The sequence below is a fragment of the Elgaria multicarinata genome, chromosome 6 (assembly GCF_023053635.1).
Source record: "Elgaria multicarinata webbii isolate HBS135686 ecotype San Diego chromosome 6, rElgMul1.1.pri, whole genome shotgun sequence".
NCBI classification, from domain to species: Eukaryota; Metazoa; Chordata; class Lepidosauria; order Squamata; family Anguidae; genus Elgaria; species Elgaria multicarinata.
In genome coordinates, this window is record NC_086176.1 from 27,862,404 (window position 1) to 27,875,553 (window position 13,150).

Sequence of the window (13,150 nt, forward strand, 5' to 3'; positions counted from 1 at the left end):
AAGGTACTGGCAAGTGAAGCCGTTGAAGCTACTGGCAGGTAAGGTACTGGCAAGTGAAGCCGTTGAAGCTACTGGCAGGGCAAGTACTGGCAAGTGAGGCCTGGGAAGCTACTGGCAGTTGAATTACTGGCTGGCGAAGCCATTGAAGCTACAGGTAGGGAAGGTACTGGCAAGTGAAGCCATAGAAGCTATTGGCAGGGAAGTTACTGGCCCGCGAAGCCATTGAAGCTACTGGCAGGGAAGGTACTGGCCGGCGAAGCCATTGAAGCTACTTGTAGGGAAGGTACTGGCAAGTGAAGACATTGAAGCTACTTGTAGGGAAGGTCCTGGCAAGTGAAGCCGTTGAAGCTACTGGCAAGGCAAGTACTGGCAAGTGAAGCCGTTGAAGCTACTGGCAAGGCAAGTACTGGCAAGTGAAGCCATTGAAGCTACTGGCAAGGCAAGTACTGGCAATTGAGGCCGGGGAAGTTACTGGCAGCTGAAATACTGGCAGGCGAAGCCGTTGAAGCTACTGACAATGCAAGTACTGGCAATTGAGGCCGGGGAAGCTACTGGGAGCTGAAATACTGACATGTGAAGGTGTCGAAACTGCTGGCAAGGAAGGTACTGGCAAGTGAAGCCGTTGAAGCTACTGGCAGGGAAGGTACTGGCAAGTGAAGCCGTTGAAGCTACTGGCAGGTAAGGTACTGGCAAGTGCAGCCGTTGAAGCTACTGGCAGGGATGGTACTGGAAAGTGAAGCCGTTGAAGCTACTGGCAAGGCAAGTACTGGCAAGTGAAGCCGTTGAAGCTACTGGCAAGGCAAGTACTGGCAAATGAAGCCGTTGAAGCTACTGGCAAGGCAAGTTCGGGCAATTGAGGCTTGGGAAGCTACTGGCAGTTGTATTACTGGCCGGCGAAGCCATCGAAGCTACTGGCAGGGAAGGTACTGGCAAGAGAAGCCGTTGAAGCTACTGGCAAGGCAAGTTCGGGCAATTGAGGCTTGGGAAGCTACTGGCAGTTGAATTACTGGCCGGCAAAGCCATTGAAGCTACTGGCAGGGAAGTTACTGGCCCGCGAAGCCATTGAAGCTACTGGCAGGGAAGGTACTGACATGTGAAGCCGTTGAAGCTACTGGCAAGGCAAGTTCGGGCAATTGAGGCTTGGGAAGATACTGGCAGTTGTATTACTGGCCGGCGAAGCCATCGAAGCTACTGGCAGGGAACGTACTGGCAACTGAAGCCGTTGAAGCTACTGGCAGGTAAGGTAATGGCAAGTGAAGCCGTTGAAGCTACTGGCAGGGCAAGTACTGGCAAGTGATGGCTGGGAAGCTACTGGCAGTTGAATTACTGGCCGGCGAAGCCATTGAAGCTACAGGTAGGGAAGGTACTGTCAAGTGAAGCCGTTGAAGCTACTGGTAGGTCAAGTACTGTCAAGTGAGGCCAGGGAAGCTACTGGCAGTTGAATTACTGGCCGGCAAAGCCATTGAAACTACTGGCAGGGAAGGTACTGGCCGGCAAAGCCATTGAAGCTACTGGCAGGGAAGGTACTGGCAAGTGAAGCCGTTGAAGCTACTGGCAAGGCAAGTACTGGCAAGTGAAGCCGTTGAAGCTACTGACAATGCAAGTACTGGCAATTGAGGCCGGGGAAGCTGCTGGGAGTTGAAATACTGACATGTGAAGGTGTTGAAACTGCTGGCAAGGAAGGTACTGGCAAGTGAAGCCGTTGAAGCTACTGGCAGGTAAGGTACTGGCAAGTGAAGCCGTTGAAGCTACTGGCAGGGCAAGTACTGGCAAGTGAGGCCTGGGAAGCTACTGGCAGTTGAACTACTGGCCGGCGAAGCCATTGAAGCTACAGGCAGGGAAGGTACTGGCAAGTGAAGCCGTTGAAGCTACTGGTAGGTCAAGTACTGTCAAGTGAGGCTAGGGAAGCTACTGGCAGTTGAATTACTGGCCGGCAAAGCCATTGAAGCTACTGGCAGGGAAGTTACTGGCCCGCGAAGCCATTGAAGCTACTGGCAGGGAAGGTACTGGCCGGCGAAGCCATTGAAGCTACTTGTAGGGAAGGTACTGGCAAGTGAAGACATTGAAGCTACTTGTAGGGAAGGTCGGGGCAAGTGAAGCCGTTGAAGCTACTGGCAAGGCAAGTACTGGCAAGTGAAGCCGTTGAAGCTACTGGCAAGGCAAGTACTGGCAAGTGAAGCCATTGAAGCTACTGGCAAGGCAAGTACTGGCAATTGAGGCCGGGGAAGCTACTGGGAGCTGAAATACTGACATGTGAAGGTGTCGAAACTGCTGGCAAGGAAGGTACTGGCAAGTGAAGACGTTGAAGCTACTGGCAGGGAAGGTACTGGCAAGTGAAGCCGTTGAAGCTACTGGCAGGTAAGGTACTGGCAAGTGAAGCCGTTGAAGCTACTGGCAGGGCAAGTACTTGCAAGTGAAGCCGTTGAAGCGACTGGCAGTTGAATTACTGGCCGGCGAAGTCATTGAAGCTACAGGCAGGGAAGGTACTGGCAAGTGAAGCTGTTGAAGCTACTGGTAGGTCAAGTACTGTCAAGTGAGGGAAGGGAAGCTACTGGCAGTTGAATTACTGGCCGGCAAAGCCATTGAAGCTACAGGTAGGGAAGGTACTGGCAAGTGAAGACATTGAAGCTACTTGTAGGGAACGTACTGGCAAGTGAAGCTGTTGAAGCTACAGGCAGGTAAGGTAATGGCAAGTAAAGCCGTTGAAGCTACTGTCAGGGCAAGTACTGGCAAGTGAGGTCTGGGAAGCTACTGGCAGTTGAATTACTGGCCGGCGAAGCCATTGAATCTACAGGCAGGGAAGGTACTGGCAAGTGAAGACGTTGAAACTTCTGGAAACATAAGTCCTGGGAATTGAGGACGTGGAAGCTACTGGGAGCTGAAATACTGACATGGGAAGGCGTTGAAACTGCTGGCAGGGAAGGTACTGGCAAGTGAAGCTGTTGAAGCTACTGGCAAGGCAAGTACTGGCAAGTGAAGCCGTTGAAGCTACTGGCAAGGCAAGTACTGGCAATTGAGGCCGGGGAAGCTACTGGCAGCTGAAATACTGGCAGGCGAAGCCGTTGAAGCTACTGACAATTCAAGTACTGGCAATTGAGGCCGGGGAAGCTACTGGGAGCTGAAATACTGACATGTGAAGGTGTAGAAGCTACTGGCAGAGAAGGTACTGGCAAGTGAAGCTGTTGAAGCTACTGGCAGGGCAAGTACTGGCAATTGAGGACTTGGAAGCTACTGGTAGTTGAATAACTAGCCGGCGAAGCCAATGACGCTACTGGAAGTCTAGGTACAGGCAAGTGAAGGCATTGAAACTGCTGGCAGGGAAGGTACTGGCAAGTGAAGCCGTTGAAGCTACTGGCAGGGAAGGTACTGGCAATTGAGGCTGGGGAAGCTACTCGCAGCTGAAATACTGTCAAGTGAAGCCGTTGAAGCTACTGGTAGGTCAAGTACTGTCAAGTGAGGCCAGGGAAGCTACTGGCAGTTGAATTACTGGCTGGCAAAGCCATTGAAGCTACTGGCAGGGAAGGTACTGGCCGGCAAAGCCATTGAAGCTACTGGCAGGGAAGGTACTGGAAAGTGAAGCCGTTGAAGCTACTGGCAAGGCAAGTACTGGCAAGTGAAGCCGTTGAAGCTACTGGCAAGGCAAGTACTGGCAAATGAAGCCGTTGAAGCTACTAGCAAGGCAAGTTCGGGCAATTGAGGCTTGGGAAGCTACTGGCAGTTGTATTACTGGCCGGCGAAGCCATCGAAGCTACTGGCAGGGAAGGTACTGGCAAGTGAAGCCGTTGAAGCTACTGGCAAGGCAAGTTCGGGCAATTGAGGCTTGGGAAGCTACTGGCAGTTGTATTACTGGCCGGCGAAGCCATCGAAGCTACTGGCAGGGAACGTACTGGCAACTGAAGCCGTAGAAGCTACTGGCAGGTAAGGTACTGGCAAGTGAAGCCGTTGAAGCTACTGGTAGGTCAAGTACTGTCAAGTGAGGCCAGGGAAGCTACTGGCAGTTGAATTACTGGCCGGCAAAGCCATTGAAGCTACTGGCAGGGAAGGTACTGGCCGGTAAAGCCATTGAAGCTACTGGCAGGGAAGGTACTGGCAAGTGAAGCCGTTGAAGCTACTGGCAAGGCAAGTACTGGCAAGTGAAGCCGTTGAAGCTACTGGCAAGGCAAGTACTGGCAAATGAAGCTGTTGAAGCTACTGGCAAGGCAAGTTCGGGCAATTGAGGCTTGAGAAGCTACTGGCAGTTGTATTACTGGCCGGCGAAGCCATCGAAGCTACTGGCAGGGAAGGTACTGGCAAGTGAAGCCGTTGAAGCTACTGGCAGGGCAAGGACTGGCATGTTAGGCCTGGGGAGCTACTGGCAGTTGAATTACTGGATGGCAAAGGCATTGAATCTACAAGCAGGGAAGGTACTGGCAAGTGAAGCTCTTGAAGCTACTAGCAAGGAAGGTACTGGCAAGTAAAGCCTTTGAAGCTACTGGCAGGGAAGGTACTGGCAAGTGAAGCCGTTGAAGCTACTGGAATGGAAGGTACTGGCAAGTGAAGCCATTGAAGCTCCTGGCAGGGCAAGTACTGGCAAGTGAAGCCATTGAAGCTACTGGCAGGGCAAGTACTGGCAAGTGAGGCCTGGGGAGCTACTGGCAGTTGAATTACTGGCCGGCGAAGCCATTGACGCTCCTGGCAGGGCAAGTACTGGCAAGTGAAGCCATTGAAGCTACTGGCAGGGCAAGTACTGGCAAGTGAGGCCTGGGGAGCTACTGGCAGTTGAATTACTGGCCGGCGAAGCCATTGACGCTATTGGCAGGCAAGGTACTGGCAAGTGAAGGCGTTGAAACTGCTGGCAGGAAAGGTATTGGCAAGTGAAGCTGTTGAAGCTACTGGCAGGTAAGGTACTGGCAAGTGAAGCCGTTGAAGCTACTGGCAGGGCAAGTACTGGCAAGTGAGGCCTGGGAAGCTACTGGCAGTTGAATTACTGGCCGGCGAAGCCATTGAAGCTACAGGCAGGGAAGGTACTTGCAAGTGAAGACGTTGAAACTTCTGGAAATATAAGTCCTGGGAATTGAGGACGTGGAAGCTACTGGGAGCTGAAATACTGACATGGGAAGGCGTTGAAACTGCTGGCAGGGAAGGTACTGGCAAGTGAAGCCGTTGAAGCTACTGGCAGGGCAAGTACTGGCAAGTGATGGCTGGGAAGCTACTGGCAGTTGTATTACTGGCCGGCGAAGCCATCGAAGCTACTGGCAGGGAAGGTACTGGCAAGTGAAGCCGTTGAAGCTACTGGCAAGGCAAGTACTGGCAAGTGAAGCCGTTGAAGCTACTGGCAAGGAAGGTACTGGCAAGTAAAGCCATTGAAGCTACTGGCAGGGAAGGTACTGGCAAGTGAAGCCATTGAAGCTACTGGAATGGAAGGTACTGGCAAGTGAAGCCATTGAAGCTCCTGGCAGGGCAAGTACTGGCAAGTGAAGCCATTGAAGCTACTGGCAAGGCAAGTACTGGTAAGTGAGGCCTGGGGAGCTACTGGCAGTTGAATTACTGGCCGGCGAAGCCATTGACGCTATTGGCAGGCAAGGTACTGGCAAGTGAAGCCGTTGAAACTACTGACAATGCAAGTACTGGCAATTGAGGCCGGGGAAGCTACTGGGAGTTGAAATACTGACATGTGAAGATGTTGAAACTGCTGGCAAGGAAGGTACTTGCAAGTGAAGCCGTTGAAGCTACTGGCAGGTAAGGTACTGGCAAGTGAAGCCGTTGAAGCTACTGGCAGGGCAAGTACTGGCAAGTGAGGCCTGGGAAGCTACTGGCAGTTGAATTACTGGCTGGCGAAGCCATTGAAGCTACAGGTAGGGAAGGTACTGGCAAGTGAAGCCATAGAAGCTATTGGCAGGGAAGTTACTGGCCCGCGAAGCCATTGAAGCTACTGGCAGGGAAGGTACTGGCCGGCGAAGCCATTGAAGCTACTTGTAGGCAAGGTACTGGCAAGTGAAGACATTGAAGCTACTTGTAGGGAAGGTCCTGGCAAGTGAAGCCGTTGAAGCTACTGGCAAGGCAAGTACTGGCAAGTGAAGCCGTTGAAGCTACTGGCAAGGCAAGTACTGGCAAGTGAAGCCATTGAAGCTACTGGCAAGGCAAGTACTGGCAATTGAGGCCGGGGAAGTTACTGGCAGCTGAAATACTGGCAGGCGAAGCCGTTGAAGCTACTGACAATGCAAGTACTGGCAATTGAGGCCGGGGAAGCTACTGGGAGCTGAAATACTGACATGTGAAGGTGTCGAAACTGCTGGCAAGGAAGGTACTGGCAAGTGAAGCCGTTGAAGCTACTGGCAGGGAAGGTACTGGCAAGTGAAGCCGTTGAAGCTACTGGCAGGTAAGGTACTGGCAAGTGCAGCCGTTGAAGCTACTGGCAGGGATGGTACTGGAAAGTGAAGCCGTTGAAGCTACTGGCAAGGCAAGTACTGGCAAGTGAAGCCGTTGAAGCTACTGGCAAGGCAAGTACTGGCAAATGAAGCCGTTGAAGCTACTGGCAAGGCAAGTTCGGGCAATTGAGGCTTGGGAAGCTACTGGCAGTTGTATTACTGGCCGGCGAAGCCATCGAAGCTACTGGCAGGGAAGGTACTGGCAAGAGAAGCCGTTGAAGCTACTGGCAAGGCAAGTTCGGGCAATTGAGGCTTGGGAAGCTACTGGCAGTTGTATTACTGGCCGGCGAAGCCATCGAAGCTACTGGCAGGGAACGTACTGGCAACTGAAGCCGTAGAAGCTACTGGCAGGTAAGGTACTGGCAAGTGAAGCCGTTGAAGCTACTGGTAGGTCAAGTACTGTCAAGTGAGGCCAGGGAAGCTACTGGCAGTTGAATTACTGGCCGGCAAAGCCATTGAAGCTACTGGCAGGGAAGGTACTGGCCGGTAAAGCCATTGAAGCTACTGGCAGGGAAGGTACTGGCAAGTGAAGCCGTTGAAGCTACTGGCAAGGCAAGTACTGGCAAGTGAAGCCGTTGAAGCTACTGGCAAGGCAAGTACTGGCAAATGAAGCTGTTGAAGCTACTGGCAAGGCAAGTTCGGGCAATTGAGGCTTGGGAAGCTACTGGCAGTTGTATTACTGGCCGGCGAAGCCATCGAAGCTACTGGCAGGGAAGGTACTGGCAAGTGAAGCCGTTGATGCTACTGGCAGGGCAAGGACTGGCATGTTAGGCCTGGGGAGCTACTGGCAGTTGAATTACTGGATGGCAAAGGCATTGAATCTACAAGCAGGGAAGGTACTGGCAAGTGAAGCTCTTGAAGCTACTAGCAAGGAAGGTACTGGCAAGTAAAGCCATTGAAGCTACTGGCAGGGAAGGTACTGGCAAGTGAAGCCGTTGAAGCTACTGGAATGGAAGGTACTGGCAAGTGAAGCCATTGAAGCTCCTGGCAGGGCAAGTACTGGCAAGTGAAGCCATTGAAGCTACTGGCAGGGCAAGTACTGGCAAGTGAGGCCTGGGGAGCTACTGGCAGTTGAATTACTGGCCGGCGAAGCCATTGACGCTCCTGGCAGGGCAAGTACTGGCAAGTGAAGCCATTGAGGCTACTGGCAGGGCAAGTACTGGCAAGTGAGGCCTGGGGAGCTACTGGAAGTTGAATTACTGGCCGGCGAAGCCATTGACGCTATTGGCAGGCAAGGTACTGGCAAGTGAAGGCGTTGAAACTGCTGGCAGGAAAGGTATTGGCAAGTGAAGCTGTTGAAGCTACTGGCAGGTAAGGTACTGGCAAGTGAAGCCGTTGAAGCTACTGGCAGGGCAAGTACTGGCAAGTGAGGCCTGGGAAGCTACTGGCAGTTGAATTACTGGCCGGCGAAGCCATTGAAGCTACAGGCAGGGAAGGTACTTGCAAGTGAAGACGTTGAAACTTCTGGAAATATAAGTCCTGGGAATTGAGGACGTGGAAGCTACTGGGAGCTGAAATACTGACATGGGAAGGCGTTGAAACTGCTGGCAGGGAAGGTACTGGCAAGTGAAGCCGTTGAAGCTACTGGCAGGGCAAGTACTGGCAAGTGATGGCTGGGAAGCTACTGGCAGTTGTATTACTGGCCGGCGAAGCCATCGAAGCTACTGGCAGGGAAGGTACTGGCAAGTGAAGCCGTTGAAGCTACTGGCAAGGCAAGTACTGGCAAGTGAAGCCGTTGAAGCTACTGGCAAGGAAGGTACTGGCAAGTAAAGCCATTGAAGCTACTGGCAGGGAAGGTACTGGCAAGTGAAACCTTTGAAGCTACTGGAATGGAAGGTACTGGCAAGTGAAGCCATTGAAGCTCCTGGCAGGGCAAGTACTGGCAAGTGAAGCCATTGAAGCTACTGGCAAGGCAAGTACTGGCAAGTGAGGCCTGGGGAGCTACTGGCAGTTGAATTACTGGCCGGCGAAGCCATTGACGCTATTGGCAGGCAAGGTACTGGCAAGTGAAGCCGTTGAAGCTACTGACAATGCAAGTACTGGCAATTGAGGCCGGGGAAGCTACTGGGAGTTGAAATACTGACATGTGAAGATGTTGAAACTGCTGGCAAGGAAGGTACTGGCAAGTGAAGCCGTTGAAGCTACTGGCAGGTAAGGTACTGGCAAGTGAAGCCGTTGAAGCTACTGGCAGGGCAAGTACTGGCAAGTGAGGCCTGGGAAGCTACTGGCAGTTGAATTACTGGCTGGCGAAGCCATTGAAGCTACAGGTAGGGAAGGTACTGGCAAGTGAAGCCATAGAAGCTATTGGCAGGGAAGGTACTGGCCCGCGAAGCCATTGAAGCTACTGGCAGGGAAGGTACTGGCCGGCGAAGCCATTGAAGCTACTTGTAGGGAAGGTACTGGCAAGTGAAGACTTTGAAGCTACTTGTAGGGAAGGTCCTGGCAAGTGAAGCCGTTGAAGCTACTGGCAAGGCAAGTACTGGCAAGTGAAGCCGTTGAAGCTACTGGCAAGGCAAGTACTGGCAAGTGAAGCCATTGAAGCTACTGGCAAGGCAAGTACTGGCAATTGAGGCCGGGGAAGTTACTGGCAGCTGAAATACTGGCAGGCGAAGCCGTTGAAGCTACTGACAATGCAAGTACTGGCAATTGAGGCCGGGGAAGCTACTGGGAGCTGAAATACTGACATGTGAAGGTGTCGAAACTGCTGGCAAGGAAGGTACTGGCAAGTGAAGCCGTTGAAGCTACTGGCAGGTAAGGTACTGGCAAGTGCAGCCGTTGAAGCTACTGGCAAGGCAAGTACTGGCAAGTGAAGCCGTTGAAGCTACTGGCAAGGCAAGTACTGGCAAGTGAAGCCGTTGAAGCTACTGGCAAGGCAAGTACTGGCAAATGAAGCCGTTGAAGCTACTGGCAAGGCAACTTCGGGCAATTGAGGCTTGGGAAGCTACTGGCAGTTGTATTACTGGCCGGCGAAGCCATCGAAGCTACTGGCAGGGAACGTACTGGCAACTGAAGCCGTTGAAGCTACTGGCAGGTAAGGTAATGGCAAGTGAAGCCGTTGAAGCTACTGGCAGGGCAAGTACTGGCAAGTGATGGCTGGGAAGCTACTGGCAGTTGAATTACTGGCCGGCGAAGCCATTGAAGCTACAGGCAGGGAAGGTACTGTCAAGTGAAGCCGTTGAAGCTACTGGTAGGTCAAGTACTGTCAAGTGAGGCCAGGGAAGCTACTGGCAGTTGAATTACTGGCCGGCAAAGCCATTGAAGCTACTGGCAGGGAAGGTACTGGCAAGTGAAGCCGTTGAAGCTATTGGCAAGGCAAGTACTGGCAAGTGAAGCCGTTGAAGCTACTGACAATGCAAGTACTGGCAATTGAGGCAGGGGAAGCTACTGGGAGTTGAAATACTGACATGTGAAGATGTTGAAACTGCTGGCAAGGAAGGTACTGGCAAGTGAAGCCGTTGAAGCTACTGGCAGGTAAGGTACTGGCAAGTGAAGCCGTTGAAGCTACTGGCAGGGCAAGTACTGGCAAGTGAGGCCTGGGAAGCTACTGGCAGTTGAATTACTGGCTGGCGAAGCCATTGAAGCTACAGGTAGGGAAGGTACTGGCAAGTGAAGCCATAGAAGCTATTGGCAGGGAAGTTACTGGCCCGCGAAGCCATTGAAGCTACTGGCAGGGAAGGTACTGGCCGGCGAAGCCATTGAAGCTACTTGTAGGGAAGGTACTGGCAAGTGAAGACATTGAAGCTACTTGTAGGGAAGGTCCTGGCAAGTGAAGCCGTTGAAGCTACTGGCAAGGCAAGTACTGGCAAGTGAAGCCGTTGAAGCTACTGGCAAGGCAAGTACTGGCAAGTGAAGCCATTGAAGCTACTGGCAAGGCAAGTACTGGCAATTGAGGCCGGGGTAGTTACTGGCAGCTGAAATACTGGCAGGCGAAGCCGTTGAAGCTACTGACAATGCAAGTACTGGCAATTGAGGCCGGGGAAGCTACTGGGAGCTGAAATACTGACATGTGAAGGTGTCGAAACTGCTGGCAAGGAAGGTACTGGCAAGTGAAGCCGTTGAAGCTACTGGCAGGGAAGGTACTGGCAAGTGAAGCCGTTGAAGCTACTGGCAGGTAAGGTACTGGCAAGTGCAGCCGTTGAAGCTACTGGCAGGGATGGTACTGGAAAGTGAAGCCGTTGAAGCTACTGGCAAGGCAAGTACTGGCAAGTGAAGCCGTTGAAGCTACTGGCAAGGCAAGTACTGGCAAATGAAGCCGTTGAAGCTACTGGCAAGGCAAGTTCGGGCAATTGAGGCTTGGGAAGCTACTGGCAGTTGTATTACTGGCCGGCGAAGCCATCGAAGCTACTGGCAGGGAAGGTACTGGCAAGAGAAGCCGTTGAAGCTACTGGCAAGGCAAGTTCGGGCAATTGAGGCTTGGGAAGCTACTGGCAGTTGTATTACTGGCCGGCGAAGCCATCGAAGCTACTGGCAGGGAACGTACTGGCAACTGAAGCCGTAGAAGCTACTGGCAGGTAAGGTACTGGCAAGTGAAGCCGTTGAAGCTACTGGTAGGTCAAGTACTGTCAAGTGAGGCCAGGGAAGCTACTGGCAGTTGAATTACTGGCCGGCAAAGCCATTGAAGCTACTGGCAGGGAAGGTACTGGCCGGTAAAGCCATTGAAGCTACTGGCAGGGAAGGTACTGGCAAGTGAAGCCGTTGAAGCTACTGGCAAGGCAAGTACTGGCAAGTGAAGCCGTTGAAGCTACTGGCAAGGCAAGTACTGGCAAATGAAGCTGTTGAAGCTACTGGCAAGGCAAGTTCGGGCAATTGAGGCTTGGGAAGCTACTGGCAGTTGTATTACTGGCCGGCGAAGCCATCGAAGCTACTGGCAGGGAAGGTACTGGCAAGTGAAGCCGTTGATGCTACTGGCAGGGCAAGGACTGGCATGTTAGGCCTGGGGAGCTACTGGCAGTTGAATTACTGGATGGCAAAGGCATTGAATCTACAAGCAGGGAAGGTACTGGCAAGTGAAGCTCTTGAAGCAACTAGCAAGGAAGGTACTGGCAAGTAAAGCCATTGAAGCTACTGGCAGGGAAGGTACTGGCAAGTGAAGCCGTTGAAGCTACTGGAATGGAAGGTACTGGCAAGTGAAGCCATTGAAGCTCCTGGCAGGGCAAGTACTGGCAAGTGAAGCCATTGAAGCTACTGGCAGGGCAAGTACTGGCAAGTGAGGCCTGGGGAGCTACTGGCAGTTGAATTACTGGCCGGCGAAGCCATTGACGCTCCTGGCAGGGCAAGTACTGGCAAGTGAAGCCATTGAGGCTACTGGCAGGGCAAGTACTGGCAAGTGAGGCCTGGGGAGCTACTGGCAGTTGAATTACTGGCCGGCGAAGCCATTGACGCTATTGGCAGGCAAGGTACTGGCAAGTGAAGGCGTTGAAACTGCTGGCAGGAAAGGTATTGGCAAGTGAAGCTGTTGAAGCTACTGGCAGGTAAGGTACTGGCAAGTGAAGCCGTTGAAGCTACTGGCAGGGCAAGTACTGGCAAGTGAGGCCTGGGAAGCTACTGGCAGTTGAATTACTGGCCGGCGAAGCCATTGAAGCTACAGGCAGGGAAGGTACTTGCAAGTGAAGACGTTGAAACTTCTGGAAATATAAGTCCTGGGAATTGAGGACGTGGAAGCTACTGGGAGCTGAAATACTGACATGGGAAGGCGTTGAAACTGCTGGCAGGGAAGGTACTGGCAAGTGAAGCCGTTGAAGCTACTGGCAGGGCAAGTACTGGCAAGTGATGGCTGGGAAGCTACTGGCAGTTGTATTAATGGCCGGCGAAGCCATCGAAGCTACTGGCAGGGAAGGTACTGGCAAGTGAAGCCGTTGAAGCTACTGGCAAGGCAAGTACTGGCAAGTGAAGCCGTTGAAGCTACTGGCAAGGAAGGTACTGGCAAGTAAAGCCATTGAAGCTACTGGCAGGGAAGGTACTGGCAAGTGAAGCCTTTGAAGCTACTGGAATGGAAGGTACTGGCAAGTGAAGCCATTGAAGCTCCTGGCAGGGCAAGTACTGGCAAGTGAAGCCATTGAAGCTACTGGCAAGGCAAGTACTGGCAAGTGAGGCCTGGGGAGCTACTGGCAGTTGAATTACTGGCCGGCGAAGCCATTGACGCTATTGGCAGGCAAGGTACTGGCAAGTGAAGCCGTTGAAGCTACTGACAATGCAAGTACTGGCAATTGAGGCCGGGGAAGCTACTGGGAGTTGAAATACTGACATGTGAAGATGTTGAAACTGCTGGCAAGGAAGGTACTGGCAAGTGAAGCCGTTGAAGCTACTGGCAGGTAAGGTACTGGCAAGTGAAGCCGTTGAAGCTACTGGCAGGGCAAGTACTGGCAAGTGAGGCCTGGGAAGCTACTGGCAGTTGAATTACTGGCTGGCGAAGCCATTGAAGCTACAGGTAGGGAAGGTACTGGCAAGTGAAGCCATAGAAGCTATTGGCAGGGAAGGTACTGGCCCGCGAAGCCATTGAAGCTACTGGCAGGGAAGGTACTGGCCGGCGAAGCCATTGAAGCTACTTGTAGGGAAGGTACTGGCAAGTGAAGACTTTGAAGCTACTTGTAGGGAAGGTCCTGGCAAGTGAAGCCGTTGAAGCTACTGGCAAGGCAAGTACTGGCAAGTGAAGCCGTTGAAGCTACTGGCAAGGCAAGTACTGGCAAGTGAAGCCATTGAAGCTACTGGCAAGGCAAGTACTGGCAATTGAGGCCGGGGAAGTT